The following is a 17,957-nucleotide window of genomic DNA, read 5'->3' as shown; positions in this document are numbered from 1 at the left end:
TGCTGATAACAAAAATAACATAAGGGAATATTAAATAACTTCTGAATCATGGGGTTCATTCTTTATTTTCCATTGTAAATTTCTGAGGCACAAACTAGATGATTTTCAGTTTTATGAAAGTACTTTAAAATGTTTTATTGGATGCTAATAGTAATTACACTATTTCTGTAACTGCCAAGCTATAAAGCTAGGACAATAATAATTATGAAAATAAATGCATAGAAAATTAGGAGAGTATCTCAATTTTTCAAACTGGATTTTTACTATGCTGTTTTTCTAATGAGTTGTCTATTACTGCTTTCAATATTAAACAGATTCTTAGAAAGTATGATGATTGCAATGATATAATTATCCAGGATAACAGACTGAACTTTGAAAGATAAGGATGGCTTACATAGTATTGTTTGCTTCCAAACTTGAAAAAAGAAACAATCTTGAATATGCTTTGCAGGCTAAAAAGATACATCCTAGGGAAAATATTTCTCCATTAAACAGTGATGGAGTAAGTGTTCTGGGATAGAAAAAGAAGTTCTTCTTCACCAAATTGTAAGTATTTACAGCATTCTAAATTTCATTTATACCATTCAAATAAAATCATCTTCTTCACTGCAAAAGTACTCAAATATGCAAAATTTTGTCATATATCTTGAAAATTTTAGGTCAGTTTTGAACTGTTCCAAAAACATGGGGAGACTGTGTCAACTTATTGTAGGAAGGCAGATAGAAAAAAGTCTAGTGTAGCTATATGAAACCCTTTGAGGGGATATAAATAAAATATAGCCAAATAATACTGGTGACTTAGTCAGGAAAAATGCATTTATCTTATTCTGTCTACAGATTCATCTACAATCTTCATCACTCAACCTTTTCACTTAGACACAGTTGTAAAAATAGCTTTCAGTCTGAAACACTGAAAAAGCTGACACAGCCAGAAGAAAACCTTTCTCAGTGATTCTATGATTTTAAAAGGATATTATGTAAAATTTCCAACAGCAGTGGAAGCAATCTTCATTCTGTCCCACTTCCTTCAGGCACTAATGAGTGTTGTAATTGATTTTGTCCTTAGTTTACTAATAATCCTTTCTGCTCCAAAAAAAAGAGAAGTAAATGGTGACAGAGATACTATACCATTGTGTTTAATTCATGAGTATAGATGCAGGACTCTACTATTATTCAAGTACAAAATGCCATGAACCAATAGTGGAAGATTCCTGCAGTGAAGAAAATTTCAACCCATGGCAGCAGGGTTTCACTATGGCCAGGCAGATAATGAAATGTCACCAAGTAGGAATAGTAAGAAGCAAATAAGATATGTTCAAGTACCCAAAACAACTGTGGGACAAAAGTTCTTTTCTGTATATGTAATGTTGCTTCTCTCCAAAAATATTTCTCCTCTTAAAAAGTGGCCACGGGGGAAAAAAATCAGGCAGAAAGCACCATTTTAATTTTGGTGCAGGTGACCTAGTGCTTCCAAGATGTGTTTCTGCTCCAGTTGAACTCCCTCTTTGGAATGCTGCTCAGGCAGCTGGTGTATCCTGCCACTGCAGCCATGCTCATCCATCAAACTCAAGGAAAAGGCCTCTGAGATTTCAGTCTGGTTGCTTAGGTGCAGACCCAGCATCATGGATTTGATACAGTTCTTAGGTAGTGTTACTTCCCAGTCTGACACATCAGCACAATTACTTTAAAATACACTTTATTTGAACATTTTTATGGCTGGCCATAGAAGTTAAGCAAAGACACTGCAGTGTTATCATTCTGAACCATGGCATTGCCCTTCTAGGAGAAGGGCAATTAGGCTGATTCACATAACAGAGCATATAGAGGCTGCTTCAATCTTCATGCAGGAATTACATGATAGTTACACCATAAAAAATTGCTTTTGTAGTTTTTCAATATTGTGTTACAAAATAGTCTCTTGTGAAATAGTCTTTCTGTGCTGTTACTTACTTGATAGTTTTCTGATTGCTATGGTAAACAAAAAATAGGCATCAGCAAGATGCACAATTAAAATGAACACATAAAAGGGGATTACTTTAAAGCAGGATTAAGAGAGGGGGATTCTAAGTCTAGCTATATAAATAAGGACTACAAATGTAACCACATGCATTCATTTATCTGATTGGCAGAAATAATGTAGCAGCCAGCTGAGTAGTGTTGAAATGTTTTCTCATATTGTGCACTTTATCAGATGTATGCTAAAGAATTCAATTTCTATCCAGTGTTTCCTTATGCACTATGTTGCTGCAACTAGCCTGAAGAAAGGGTATTTGGGAAGTGAATCTATAAGCTTTGTTTTAAAAAAATCTCAGCATCTTTCTGCCCTTCGTTTACACGGATATACTGATTGAAATAGGACAGACTGTGAGTAATTTTGGTTACTAATTCAACTAATGCTCTACTAGCTTTAGATTTCTTTCTGTTCTGTCACATTATTTCACCTCTGTGTATGGCCATGCCGTCTCCTCTGCAATTCTGGACATACAGGTGGCTTCCCTACCACTCTACCTTGCCTGCCTTATCTCCCCAAGGTTGTGACAATATTAAAAGGCAAGAATTCACAAAGATACAATTACTTCTAATGGAGAAATAGACATAGAAGAAGTCAATCTGTGTAACAGTTTTGGAGAGTGTGCTACTATGTGGTAAATGGCTCAGTATTATCTCTTTAAGGTAGTACTGGAAAAAGTGTAGCTACATTCTTACTGCTGTCTAAACCCACATCTCTGTGTATGTGAATTGCCTCTCCTGCTGTTCAGAATTTCTGTCTATGTAAAAGATGCAAGAGAAGTCACAGTGATTTGAGAGGCTTATTCTATTATCAGAATAGAACTGACCACCCATATCCAATCTGGAAACCGGGCTAGCCACAAAGATTGATTTCTTCCAAGCATGCATCTGTCAGTAGGAGAAGGCAGCCTGAAAAACACTACCCTGCTATTTGTGAAGAGCTTTCAGAGCCCCATGCTCGGCTGAAGAAGCTTTGAAAAGCAAACTAGCTGTGCTACATGTCAGAGGGAAGCAACAGCAGTTACCTTCGAAAATTTTGACCCTAGAAGGGCAACTTTAAAAGCAGAATTCTGAAACAAAGTACTTGATGAAATACTCTGATTCACCTTTTGCTTTGTCCTTTGATTCCTATAATGTAAATGATAAGATAAAAGAATGAACTAAAGGATATAACCAGCCCATCAATAAATGAGATACAGAAATCCAGCTGCTTGCTACCTATGTTTTGCCTCTATTCTGGCAAACAGATTGGCAAGGTCTTTAGTTAGCATTAAATTCAACTGGATAGTTTAAAAGACTCCATGACGACTAATTAGCTGAGGATCCATTCCCAATCTATGCAAGCATGAAACAGTTGCACAGTGTCTAAGAATGAAGATTCCTAAAACAATAAAAGTAATTTAATCCTGACATTCAAAAAACATGGAATGGGTTTATTCCCAAAGACAATTTCCTTAATAGCCCAGTATCTGTAAACCGCTGTAGTCTGTGGATTTGAAAGCCAATTTTCTTCCTTTTAATTGTTACACAGCTGTAGCAACAGGTCATACGGTCTTTCTTCTCTTTTCTTCCATGGTCAGTAAACCAGAATACATTTAAAATGATGACTTAAGTGCCTTAAGTAACACCCAAGTCACTTGGCTGAAACCAGAATCGATGGAAGATGGAACTGAAAATAGCACTTCTAGTTGTCTTTCTTTTTGTGAAGTTTCCTTTCAGAAGAGGGATATCAGGCTGTTTCTTCTTGCACTCTATGTGTACAAATCTGAGTTATCTGAAAAATTATCGTATGCTTATTTTATGTGAATACTTAGCTGCCTATTGTCATGTAAAACCATGCTCAATATATAAAAGAGTCTGTATAGCATTACAAGAGCATTTTCAGTGCGGTTTTTTAATACTGGAAATAACAGACCTTAACAATTATGCCTTTCTATATTATTTTCTCCTTTGAATGACATACAAACTTCAAGTATTTCTAACAGTTCTGTCCCATCTGGATGCTCTGGTGACCAATGACTCCTGCACTCAGGCTCTGGTCTTTCCATTTCTGAGGGCACTAATATCATCTAGACCCTCTGCAATTAGTTGCCTGGAACTTTTAGATTCTTAATAGCTGACAGATTTACTTTTATCAAATCTGGCCAAGATTAGTCTTTCTATTTAAAAAATCATTGTGAGGAGGGCAGGGAAGCAAAACCTATAGTGCATAATTTTTCTTGATATCCTTAAGAAATAAGTCCTAAAACAATGATGCTAGTGCTATATTTCCATATTTCTATCTTAACATATGGTGATTGACTTGTGGACCTTCTTTTTTCTTGGTGTCTTTGAAAACCTTTCATATTTTCATATTCTGGTGACAACAGGGATCTTTTCTGTTGACTTGCTAGCGAGAAGCTGTGCATCCAACACTTAGGAAGTGCAAGCTTGAGAATTTCTTTCCCCTCCTTACTCTTTCTGTACCTTACAGCTTCTTCTGGGAAACCCTTGGTGCAGAGATCCTTCCTGTCTGATTACATCAACATAAACTTAGGCAGGTCAGAAGGGAGCAATCTTTCAGTTTAGTGGTGATTCATGAAGTGATATATTTCCTTTGTGTATGGGGCTGTGACCTAAATTTTGCCATTTTGATTTTTTACTATTCATCTGTTTTACATGTGAAGCTTGTGTATTCAAATGATTTCTAAACAACGTGGGTTCTGATGTTGGAATGAAACAAAAATGTTGTGGTTTTGTTCATTAAGTATTGTTTCTGCTCATATAGCAGTTATCAATATTTTTTGTGATATGTTCTTTCCAAAATTTTACTGGAGATTGACATTCTTGCATGATGTTCCTAAACGTGGTTAACGTGTCCTTCTTGTTTGGAAAATCACCAGCATGAACATAATTTCTAATTTGGATATGTGATGTGCTGAAGTTAGTGGAAAGCTGTTTGTGTTTTGCAACACTCAAAAGTCTTAAAATATGCCTTTAATGTATCCCTTTAAAATAACTCTTTAAGTATCAATTCAAACTAAAACCATATGCTAGTCTATCTTTGTAACTGTTTTTCATAAGACCATATGCAGAGAGATATTCTGCTAAAAAATGTAACAACAAATATATCTGTGTGCTTAGTTGCTGGGGTATTAGAAACAGCATTTTTGGTTTATGTCAGTTTAGCATTTATTCTTGCAGTCTCTTGTCTGTTTACATGTATTTTTTCCACAAAAGGTACCAGTAAAGACAGTGAACACTACTTTTTTTGTTACTTTTTTTCACCCTGTAAGTGGCCCATGAAGCTTTGGTGAGACAACCAAATCTTGTATAGAATTTTTGTGAGCTTGCACTTCCTAAGTGTTGGATGCACAGCTTCTCGCTAGCAAGTCAACAGAAAAGATCCCTGTTGTCACCAGAATATGAAAATATGAAAGGTTTTCAAAGACACCAAGAATTTTTGTGTTCAGAAGGTCAGTGTTGAAATTCTACTCCATTTTGCAAATGTATGGCTGTATGCTGCCATCTGTCTGTCCTGCAGCTGGGAGTTAATAGTGCACCATTAATGTTATGTACCAAATTGCAGCTATTTTTCGTGTTTCTGAAAAGCTGTACAGACTTCTGGTTTATTATTTTATCCTATTTCAAAGCAGGTTTTTGGTCTGCTTTGGCTCTTTGCGGGAAAGCAAATTGCAAGGCTGAAAGGTTTGACATTTCTAAACAGGTAATTTTTTCTCTCCAAAAGGGTGTAATTTTTCTAATTTTTATAGAATGCAAGAACTACTGAATTAGTATTGTCTGTGATATCTGTCATACTCACAACTATTATTGTGTCACCAAATTCAAAAAATTTGGTACCAAATTTGTGTACCACCAAATTCAACATACTATGAAATGTTAATTCAAGCCAAAGCCAGTGATGTACTTGTTATTAACTAATTTATTGTAAAATTCTTGAGACTGAATTGGGACTGACTAGCAACCTACTAATTCTGTACATTAGAGACTATTACGTATTATTGTTGTGACAAAGATTGTAAAGCAAGAAAGAAATGGTATGTTTTAGTTTAAACCCAGCTGGAAACTAAATACCATGCAGATGCCCACTCACTCCCCTCCGTGCCTGCCCCCTTTGTGGGGAGAAGAACTGGGGGGAAAAAGCAAAACTCATGGGTTAGACAAGAATAGTTTACTAAGGGGAAAAATTATAATAGCGTGAATTATAATAATAACAATCTTAACAACAATAATATTACTTAACTGATATTAATTGATAATTATTAATAATAATTGTCATGAAAATGAGAGAGAGAGAACTAAAACCAAAAAGAAACAGGACACAGCCGCTCACCACTCTCTGATGGATGCCCAGCCCACCCCGAAGCAGTGATGGGCCCCTCCCAGCTGACTCCCCCAGTTTCTGTGCTGGGTGTGCCCTCCATGCTGTGGAATATCCCTTTGGTCTGTATTGTTATGTTCCTGTGAGGAATATGAAGGTAATAAAATCAACATTTGTTCTGACATTTTTTAGGGACATATGCTCTTAATAGTATTGCTAAATTTAATTTACACAGGCTGTTTTTAATTAGAAAACTAAACAGAGGTTTAAATTTTGATTTTTAAAAAATGAGAATTATCAATTAACATGAATGCTTTTCAGTGAAGACTGGTTTTGTTTCAAAACAGTTCCACTTCCCGCAAATAACACAACCAGGTTGTCAAAGCACCTTGATTATTACTGGTTTAGAAGAAGGTACTTTATTGAATATAGGACTAAATATAGTAGGTTTATTGTTGTTGTTAATATCCTTTTTTCTTTCCAAGTAGATCGTGTTCCTTGTGTTTCCAATATAGACATTATGAAAAATTCACAACAGGGACCTGTAAACCCTGGGGAAATGTTATTCAAAACGGACTTAAATGGTGTAATTTTAAGTAATTTTTTTACAAACCATATTTTTAGTGATACTCACCCAGTAACTGTCTCAGTGTATTTTTTCATGAAAATCATGTGAAAGGTATTTCTTTCCTAGTTAGAGCTTGATTCAGAATGCAGTACCTCTGGCAATAATAGCTCAAGCAGTCGCTTGAGTGCCTTCAGTGTTTAAACAGCTGCACAGTCAATTTCACTCAGTATAAAAGTATCCATCATCAGCTAGTCCATTTTGGTTAAACAGACAGTGGATGTTACACAGCCTAAATAGCTGGGAGGGTAAATCACATAATCAAAACGTGATTCTAAATAACATGGCTCATCTGAAACTGTTTAATCCTATCTTTGGAGGCCATTGTAACAAAAATGATGATTATATTGTATTTATCAAAGCCACTGAGAGTTGTACTACTTTCTGTGGAGACCACATGCTTTTCCTTTGTTTCAGATCTTGTTTGGGTAAAATTGCATGCTTTCTGCCCAGTAGATTCTGTATGTAGCACTACTTAAAGTTACTGTAAAAACTCAAGAACATATCCAGCATAAGAGTCTGAATGAGAACTTCTAGTGCTTGAAGGATTCCAAGGAGATCATCTGCCGTGATCTCCGTGAAGCTTCTTGCATCCTTAGCCTTATCTTTATCTGTTCTTCATTTCTAGATTGCCTTCTTCACAGCAGCTGTCTAAGCATTCTTGTTCATAATGTTGTTGTAGTTATCAATGCAGTGTTCTGTTTAAGGATCACAGCTGTACTAAGAGATCAATAGTGGATTTTTTGGTTTTTTCCTGGGATCACAAACTCTGCTAGTAGATTTTCATCAGTGCTAGCAATTAAGTCAGTAGAAGGAGTTACAAAGATGAATGAAATAAAATGAAATGAAACTAAATGAAACAAGACAGATTTAATTTCATACCCATGGGGGAGCTTCACAGTTTCTGGATTTTCTTTTTGATTGAGAGTGAAAACCTTCCCAGCAGAATGAAATCTGAAAAGTCTGACCAGATCTATTTTGAAGTCATCTTGAACTGTGTTCTCTAAAAGGCTCCCGATTACATAGATATTTTTTTCCTCCTCATATCTTCTATTTCCAATGCAAAAATTGTGTATTATTCTTTAATTTTCCTTCCAGTCTTCCTTCTGGTTTGTTTGCTCAAACTGGCTCTACAGACTTTTCCTTCTGCCTGAGTACTACAACTTGTTCTTTCTTTCAAGATGCACTCAACTACTCATGCTGTATTGAAAGCACGATGAGTAAATGATACTGTTTAAGGTTCTTGTAAATGTGTATAATTTTATCTGTGAAAATAAAGCAATTTCACTGATCAGCAATTTATCTTCTAGTACCAGGAACTCTGATTTGTGCATGACAGAAGTCCACAGAACAGATCAAAGTGCTGTTTTTTTCAGAATGCTTGAATGTATCTTTTTGCACAAGAAAAGAGAGAAAAAAATAGAAAAAGGATCTGTTTTCAGCTAACTGTATTTCAGCAATCATAATCCTTTGATATTAATCTGGATGCTCAGGCTCTCCAGCAACACAGCAATCCTCTTTGAGGATCTAACTGTCCTCATAACACAAATGCTCCATTTATTTTTGTTTGGTTTCAGCCTCCGAAACAAAAGCTAGCCTAGGCAGCCCTTGCTAGAAAGAATATTACTGCTAGGAAATAGTGTCTCATTAAGTTTTCCCAAGACTTTCATCTTGCAATTACTAGAAGAAAACTCAAACCAGCTCACAACTGTCTTACACATAAGCCTTTTAAAGTGTAATCCATTTATAAAGCATTCCTGGTTGCTGCTGTTTTCTTTAATGTGGGAACCCTCTTTGTCTCATGACCTGTGAGTCTGCTTTCCATCTATTTCTGTGCCTCTCTCTGAAAGTGTGAGACCAGTTTAATCATAAATGAGTGTTCTTGTCAGGCTTTCCAGTTGCTGAGCACTCATTAAAGCAAGGCGAGGTGCTGTACAGATGAAAGTTCTGTTATATGAAGGTTAGTACTCTGGCCTGATAATATTGGATAGGCTGCAGTAATTAGTGCAACTAACAAACAAAAGTATTAAAATATTTAACCTTACTGGAACCAACCAGTAAGGTTGTACCATGGATGTGAGTTATCTTGTGGTGTGATTTAGCCAATCTCCTGCCACATGCCTTCCTGTCCTACTGCCTGAACTGAGTGAAACTAAGTGAGAATTTTGAATGTTCAGTGCTGGAGAGAGGAAAGGCATAAGCCAAGACAGGGGCTATCTCTTCCCTGTCTTCCTTCTCTCACATTCCTCCAAAGTCAAATTTTATAGCAGTCCTTTCAGCTCACCTGTCAAATTCCTGTTATTTTTATCTTTCATGTTTATATAGATAAGGTGTGTAATCCACCTCTGCTGCTTGAAAATGAGATGCTACTCATGTCTGGGTAAGTAGGTCAAATTCATCTTTTTACGATCACTAACAATGTCTTCATGGCCCTGGTTGTACTCCTGTCAGCTGTAATGCACACGTGGAAGCACTCAAGGTAACATTAAAGATAGATGGGATAATCACTGCAGCCTGCTGCTGCACTGAGATATAGTGCTGATGTCCCAGGTTTAGCTTTTGTATTTCTCAGATTCTGTGCTGCTTTAATGTGTGGGTTTGGGCTTCATATTTGGGGATAGTAAGCTCTCTTCACAGAATGGGTAGACAAAACAAGTCCTTCTCTAGCTGGGGACCCAAGGACAGCCAATCCAGATCTCAGGCCCAAGAGCATAAACAATGCTGGACTGAAGAGAGAAAAACAAGAAGGATGGGACTTCATGGGCTGGAGCTGTAATTGAACAATTAGCTCCAATATGCAAATGGACCAGAACTTATAAAAGTGTGAGACTCCATGACCATTTGTCCATTTTGTCACCCTTTTGGGTTCACCTGGGGTGTAGCCCTGGCTGGGCTCTTGTGCTGCCCAAGGTGTATCCATTGAGGCCTCCTAATCAATACCTGTTTTATTCTTTAGCTCTGTCTAGTCTCTGTTCTGAGTCAGCCTTCACAAGGCACCAGTGCCTTTTCAGTGCAGGTCAGCTTGCAGTGGGCAACAAGCATCGTCACCATTCCTGTCTTTGATCTCAGGTGTGAATGAGTAAGTATTGAGACTGAACTATCTGTCTGCCCAAGGTTCCTCCTTGTCCTGGAGATAAGGAAAGCTTGCTTTGCTCTAAATCAGAGTTATCCATCTTCAGGAAAATCAGTGCAATGCCTTGCAAGACAAAGAAGAGCTCTGTGGAAGTACATGAAGTAACTGTACTTCATAAAAGGACAGGAATTAAGTACATTATCAATTGCTGGGTTTTTGGCTTCATGGGTAACCTAAGGGTTTTGCATGTTCTTCTTGAGGAAAAGGGAAAAATCCAACACCATGAAACAAATAATTTGTTTCATATTTATAATAATAATAGTTGTAAGTTTCTTAGGCTACTAGTATTTTTGTCCTTTTAATTTAAATGCTGTATTACACATGTGGTTATCTGCCAGGTGTTAATAGTCATATTTTTTAACAAAGTTGTTACAAGGATGATGATGGAAACAAAATACACAGAAGGAAACAAAACACAGAGTGTCATCTATTACAAATTTTTGAGTCTCAGGTGGCAATTGCTGCTGGTCTTACTCATCGTAGATAAATTTTCCTGTTTTAAATACTCCTAAAATACTCAAGGTTCCCTAAAACTTACTTATTTTTGGTCCTGAAAGAAGAGCTGCAGCTAGTTGTTTTTTATTCCTATAGCAAGAAGGAAACTTATCAAGGAGTCTAGAAAAGGTGATGGTCTTAGAATTATAAATATTAGTATAGTAAGTATTGTTAGTAAATAAATACCATTTTTTGCTACTGGATATGTTTCTAAGTTGTTCTAATTTCCACTTCTATTTGATTTGGGCCATTTAAATAACTGTGTGCACCTTGGTCTAATGAGAGCAGAATGTGGAGAAGAAATCAGGCTAAATAAATATTAAGACTGAGAAAAGTAATTAACAGTACTCTGCTAAAAAAAAGTGAGAAAAGGTAAAACAAGCATCTGAAGAAACTGTTATCCAGCTTAACACATCAGGACATGAATTTCCTTTCATTTGACACATTTTCTGACAGCAAATGGCAGCAATTGGAATTAATAATCTTTAATAGGTTATTAGCTTGGATGAAAATAATTTTCCATTAAAAATTGGTAATTATATCCCTAAAATTCATCAGAGACAACCTGCATCTTCTGGAAACAATACAAAACAATCTCTGACATTAAAAGTTATGATTAAAAATTAATGAACAGTTCAAGATCAAGTAAATAAGTTTCATTCTTATGTTAAAAAATTTTCAATACATTTACTATTCTATTCACATATTTAAAGTTTTCTATTTATTATGTCTGTGATTCAAGGCATGGAAATGACTGTCAGTTTTTTCATTTTTTTCTTAAATCAGTGATTTTTTTGTTTGAACTACTGCTATTCAATAGAAGTGCATCAGGGAGTGATTAAGAGAGGCTCCCTTTGGTATTTCATAGAAATGGCAGAAGTCTCTTCTCAAAAGTTAGCTACAGTACATAAATCAGGAGTAATCATGTACTCCTCAGTGCAACTACATCTGTAAGTAAGATCAAATTCTAAATGTACAGGGACCTAGACAAGGCAATGGCTACAGATCAGACTTCATTTTAAGGAAAGAAAGAGAGTGAATGCAGTATCTCTGTAGATCTCTCTAACTACAGACTGGTGAAATCAGAAAAAACAGTGGAACCTTTTGAAATTCAACAAAAGCAAATCCAGAGCCCTGCACCCAGGAAGGAGTAACTCCACACAACAGCACGGGCTGGGGGCTGACCAGCTGGGAAGCAGCTCTGAGGAGAAGGACAGCCAGCTGTCCATGAGCCAGCAGGGCCCTTGTGGCCAAGAGGTCAGTGGTGTCCCGGGGTGCATTAGCAAGAGCGTTGCCAGCAGTTCAAGAGAGCTGATCCTGCCCCTCTACTCTGCCCTGCTGAGGCACATCTGAAGTGCTGTGTCCAGTTCTGGGCTCCTCAGGACCAGAGAGACATGGAGGTTCTGGAGCAGGTCCAGCAAAGGGATACCAAGGTGAGTAGGGATCTGGGGCACCTCACTCAAGGGAAGGCTGAGGAAGCTGGGCCTGTTCAGCCTGAACAAGACTGAGAGGAGCCTCATCAGTGTTGGTAAATGTCTGAAGAGAGGCTGTCAGGAGGATGGATCCAAGCCCTGCTTGGCACTTCCCATCAGTAAGGGGCAGTGGGCAGAAACTGATGCACAGGAAGAGTAACTCCACACAACGGCACGGGCTGGGGGCTGACCAGCTGGGAAGCAGCTCTGAGGAGAAGGACAGCCAGCTGTCCATGAGCCAGCAGGGCCCTTGTGGCCAAGAGGTCAGTGGTGTCCCGGGGTGCATTAGCAAGAGCGTTGCCAGCAGTTCAAGAGAGCTGATCCTGCCCCTCTACTCTGCCCTGCTGAGGCACATCTGAAGTGCTGTGTCCAGTTCTGGGCTCCTCAGGACCAGAGAGACATGGAGGTTCTGGAGCAGGTCCAGCAAAGGGATACCAAGGTGAGTAGGGATCTGGGGCACCTCACTCAAGGGAAGGCTGAGGAAGCTGGGCCTGTTCAGCCTGAACAAGACTGAGAGGAGCCTCATCAGTGTTGGTAAATGTCTGAAGAGAGGCTGTCAGGAGGATGGATCCAAGCCCTGCTTGGCACTTCCCATCAGTAAGGGGCAGTGGGCAGAAACTGATGCACAGGAAGTTCCACCTGAACACAAGGAGGAACTTCATTGTGAGGGTGGCTGTGCATGGGAACAGCTGCCCAGAGAGATTGTGGAGTCTCCTTCTCTAGAGATATTCAAGAGCTGTCTGGACACAATCCTAGCAGTGTGCTCTGGGGCACCCTGCTTGAGCAGGCAGGTTGAGCTCAGGAATAGATGACCTCCAGGGTCCCTTCCAGCCTTACCCATTCTGAGATCCACAGTGGACTTGGCAATGTGTTTACTGGTTTGCTACAAAGGAAAGGTACATATTGTCTTACCTTCAGTGTAATGTATAGAAAATGCTGGTAAATACTTTCCATAGAATCACAGTCACAGAATTGTAGAATGGTTTGCATTTAAGATCATACAGTTCCAATCCCCTCTGCCATGGGCAGGGACACCTCTTGCTAGACCAGGTCAGAGCCCCATCCAGCCTGGCCTTGAACATTGCCAGGGATGGGGCATTTAGTGACTTTTTCTCTCACTGTAGTCTCCAGAGGGTTTTCTTCCCTCCTGGAGCTTTTAGACAGGCCTTTCTTAAAATACGTTCTGCTGTTAGGTGAGGGTGCCCTCTGATGGACACTGTTAGCACACAGTCCTGGTGATTGCAAGATGATTTAGTGGGCTTAGTAGACTTGGTTTATTTTGCAAAACAGCACAGTGGGCACACTAACTGCAGCAGGTAGACAAGTAACAAAAATCTTTAATTTAGAAAATAGACACTTTCTTTGAAGTAATAATTTTGTTTCTTCATAGTATGGTCCTCTGAAAATCTTTCTCTTTATGGAAATTTTGCTTTGATTTCAATAACAAATTTCTCTTTAATTTTCAGGTATAAATTGTGAAAGTACAATTAAAACTGATGGAGACAAAAATTAGTCAACATATAGGGAAAAAGACAGTAAATATGAATAGCTAGGGTAAGACTTGGTTTAAACAAATGAGTTTTGAAAAGCACCTAATCTCTGCCCACATTAATTTTCAATATTAATTTATTAGCATTTATTTAGATTTTAAGTCAGAATACATATATGCGTTTCATATGTGTTAAGTATATTCAACTTCATCTGCATTACTATGTGTGTTTTCTTGTTCAAAAATGAGATAAATGCTTACATTGGTGGGGCTGTGAAATGGAGATTTCTACAAACCCATTTTAAGAGTAGAAGTATTTACTTAATTTCCTGGTAAAATTTATTTATTATTAAATACATCTTTATTTTACTTTCTACTCTAAAAGTGCTTATAAAATGACAACTAAAATGTGAATAATATTTTTCATTGATCCACACTTTTCTGGTCTTTTATATCCCTTCCTCTCAAATGTTACAGATGTCACAGACATACACAGCAATGCAGAAGATTTTTCTGCTGGACATATCAGGATAATGTGACTGGAAAGATACATGAAAAATCCGTGTCACATCCAGGTGAGATTTTATGCTGTAATTCAGGACAAACTAATCAGTTATGATACTGAAATACTGTATCAATATTTCTTTTAATATTCAGAATTAAGCAGATTTGCTTAGATATTAGTGTGTAAATGAATTGCTTAGCCAAAGTTTGAACAAAGTACGTTTTTCTGCAAAATACTTTTTTTCATCCACTTTGTGCCTTGTCTTGTTTTATTGTGAAATGGCAAAGGAATGTGTTTCAAAAGTGAAATCAGTGATCAAATGCTGCAAGCATCAAGTTATCCAGTGATGTTTTGCACTAAATGCTTAATTTGATCTCTCTACAGTGTTGGCTTAGTCACTCATATTGAAACCAAACATCCAGCAATACAAAAGATGTTCTAAAAATACTAATTTTCTTTAAAACTTCTTATAGTCAACAAGAAGTCAAGAAGTTCAATTCAGCCTTCTGTAAACAAGATGCATTTGTGGATGGAAATTCCATTAAAATAAGATGAATAAACAAATATGCAAGTATTGAGCACGAAGTTGGAGACCACTGTTGGTGGGCAGGTGAAAGAATGAAAGCAGTACATTAATTCCCTTGATTCAAAGCATTGTCTTGAAACAGTGCTTTCTGTTCATCCTCTGAGGCCACTGACACTGCAGCCCAGTGAGACCTTTCAGATACTGCTTCCACATTGCTTTGGAATGGGTGTACTACAGGAAAATGTGTAATTGGAAGTTTTGCCTGCTGCTTAATTTTTCACTTTTTTGGTTTTTTTAATAGTTAGATAATTTCATAGCCACATTTTAATTCATTAGTAGATTTTAAAAGATCTTAATATGTGGCTGATAATAGTCCACTATTTCTTTAGTTCAAGCCACTGGTAGATAAACTATGGAAGAGCACAGGAATCATACAGACAAGCATATTACTTTCTGTAATTAATAAGCAGGTTGGTGAAACAGCACTTCAGAACACTGTGATTTTGGCTTTATGGATAATTATTTACATACTGTGTATTTTGGGACATATATTGTCTATTATAATATTGACTCATTGCATGGAGAAACATCTTGCAAATGGCTTATCTTAAAATACAGAATATATGGTAAAGGAAAGTCAGGTGAAGATAGACAATATAATGCCAGAAACAAACACCTAACTGGACAATGTCAGTTGTGAAATCTGATAGTGCAATTTTTGTAGAAAAATGTAAAACTACTAATTAAGAGGAAGGGAAGATTAAAATAAATACATGTTAAAATTTTCCAATGAAAATCTTCTCCAGACTGTTGAGGAAGTTGCTGATCTTGGCGCACTGCAGAGACATCAGTGAAGCAGCCCTGAGACAGCAATATTTCATTACTGACAGAAAAAAGGATTGCTGGAGAAGAAAATAGGATAATTTTAATTTCCCAGATATCCAATCCTTGTGAGGAGACCATGACATCAATACAAGTATTGTGACTTTAACATGGCTGAATGCCAAGGCAAGACTTTCTGAAACCAATTACTGACCATCTCCTTTTGCTGATCATGGTCATGAATAAAAGGTTAGCAGATTATGTGGTATAATATTCTTCAGTGGGAAGTGTGGGCAGAGGGTAAATCTGTTCTGTTCTTCAGGGTGATCTATTGTAAGTGGCAAAGTAGAAAAGGAACTAAAGGACTAAACTTGCCAAAAATTGTGTCTTAGCTTTTGAAGAAAAGATGCTGGTAAGAAACTGCAGTGATTGCCATCCTGTAAATACTCCCATATGGGTCATTTATATCAAGATAAGTATTAAACATTCTTCTTTCAATAGCTTTATGTTCAGCACATTTGTATCCATGCTTTACTTCTCTCATGTATAAGATTAATGAGATTATAAATAGTGTCATCACTGTTTTTCTTCAGGTGGCAATGCAGCTGTTTAGAAAAGTACTGATTACAAAGCCATATCCACTTTGAACACTAAGTGGTGCTATCATATTAAATATTGCAATTCACTCTTCTCCCTTGGAAACAGGTTGTACCACCTGATAAACCCCATCACTTTTCAGTTATTAGATTGCAATTATAGTTATGGTCCTAGTAACTTTTACTGTCATTATTATGGAATTGTGCATCACTAAAACTTTGTGAAACCAGAGACCAAAGAAGTAAAGTAGCTGTAGTGTGCTTATTGTCTGTGCAACTCTAGCATTAAGAGCAGCCAAGTAATGAATTGAAGTAGATGTTTTTCTGTAAACAGATGGAAAACAAGACTGCTGTGTAGGGATGCTTTTGAATGACCTATTTCAATTTAATATAACAAATTACAAATTTAGTATTAATTTAGCATTCTGTGTTGAAAGAAAATCTATTGTTTGTATAATGCGTATTAGTTTTAAAAGCACTGTCATTATTTACTGACTACATAATATTCATTCTATGGAATGTCACAGGGCTGTCTGTCCCTAAGACAGACATAACTATTCAATATATGTAATATATATGGAATCTAAAGGATTTCATTTGTAGACACCGAAATCAGGTGTCTCCTGTACTAAATTGCAGCTTCGTAGAATATATGTTATCAAATAGTGTTACAATAACAATACTGCAGGGAATGAGTGACTTTTTTGTTTTAATTTACACAGATGTAGTCAAGGAGCGGGCTTCTTGCAGCCAATCAGGAATAATATGGATACTGTTTCAAGCAGGTTCCATGTGGCTGGGTGCTGCTCCAAATCAGGTAATGGGGAAATGGCTTCAGTGTGCTATAGAAACTCATGACCTGCTGTCTCTGCTAAAATAAAAGAAGTGAAGAGGAGAATGCCTTCTTAGCATCTCCTCCTCCCTGTCATGGTATGCTAGTGCTGCATCCACAAAAGTGAGATTTTGGGTGAGAAAACATGAGCACAGAAATCAGATCACATAAGAACATTTTCAGAAATGCTTGTGAGTTTTGATAATTTATTGTTCTAACGGAGGTGAGGATTTATTTCTAAAGATTGGAAGAACAATTGGTATTACAGAATTGGCATTCTGTTTTGACAGATATGGTATATATGGAATTTTCATACTCTGTTGACAAAGCTATCTTGTGTTTCCCTTCCCTGCTCTGCAAGCAGCGGGGAATTCAAGGTATTTCCAGTGACTTGAATGGTTTTACCATATGACCACAGACAAAACCTACAGCTGTGACCTATTTATGCAGCCCTGAGGATGCACCAAACCTTTATGAACATTGGAAGAAGGGAATCGATGCAATGTGCCCAGGCCACAGCAGGAGACCTTCAGGAATAGAAGCCCTGATTGTGAAAAGTGCTGGAAAGCAGTGATAGGCTGGCACTTTACCTGAGGGACTAAGCACTTTAACTTAGGCTTAGCTGTGGCTTTAGTTGCAGCTGGTGATCTCTAAGGGGTTTAAATACACATTGTGAAAATGGTGCTCTATGGCTCTCATGCTTAGAGCTCTTCAGGTGCTGATGTTCCCCTAAAATCTGCACAGAGTTCTTGTCTGTTGTCCACATCCAGAAGCAAGGGGGACATATTCTCTAAACAAGAACGTAACTCCTCTGAGACACTTCCTTAAGTAAAGTGTCGCATAAAACACCTCGTCTCACTGAGCTGCAAACTAGCTTGGTTTTCATTGCAAGTTTCCAAGAGATTCAGGAGATATTAGAGTTAGTCATCAGTAGAAAAAACACACATAAATGCTTTTAAAAGCTCATAAGGCAAATTGTATTATGTTACTACCTTGAATTACAGCCAAGGACACCATGACTTCCTCTCGGAAACCCGTTTAGCATTGGACGTGAATGGATGGCAGAGGGAAGTGTGGCTGTGCGCTTACTGGAACGGACCCACGCCGCCACGGGAAGGGGCGCCAGCAGAG

This window comes from Geospiza fortis, unplaced genomic scaffold (genome assembly GCF_000277835.1).
Source record: "Geospiza fortis unplaced genomic scaffold, GeoFor_1.0 scaffold112, whole genome shotgun sequence".
In the NCBI taxonomy this organism is placed as follows: domain Eukaryota; kingdom Metazoa; phylum Chordata; class Aves; order Passeriformes; family Thraupidae; genus Geospiza; species Geospiza fortis.
Note: the sequence above shows the minus strand (reverse complement) of the source record.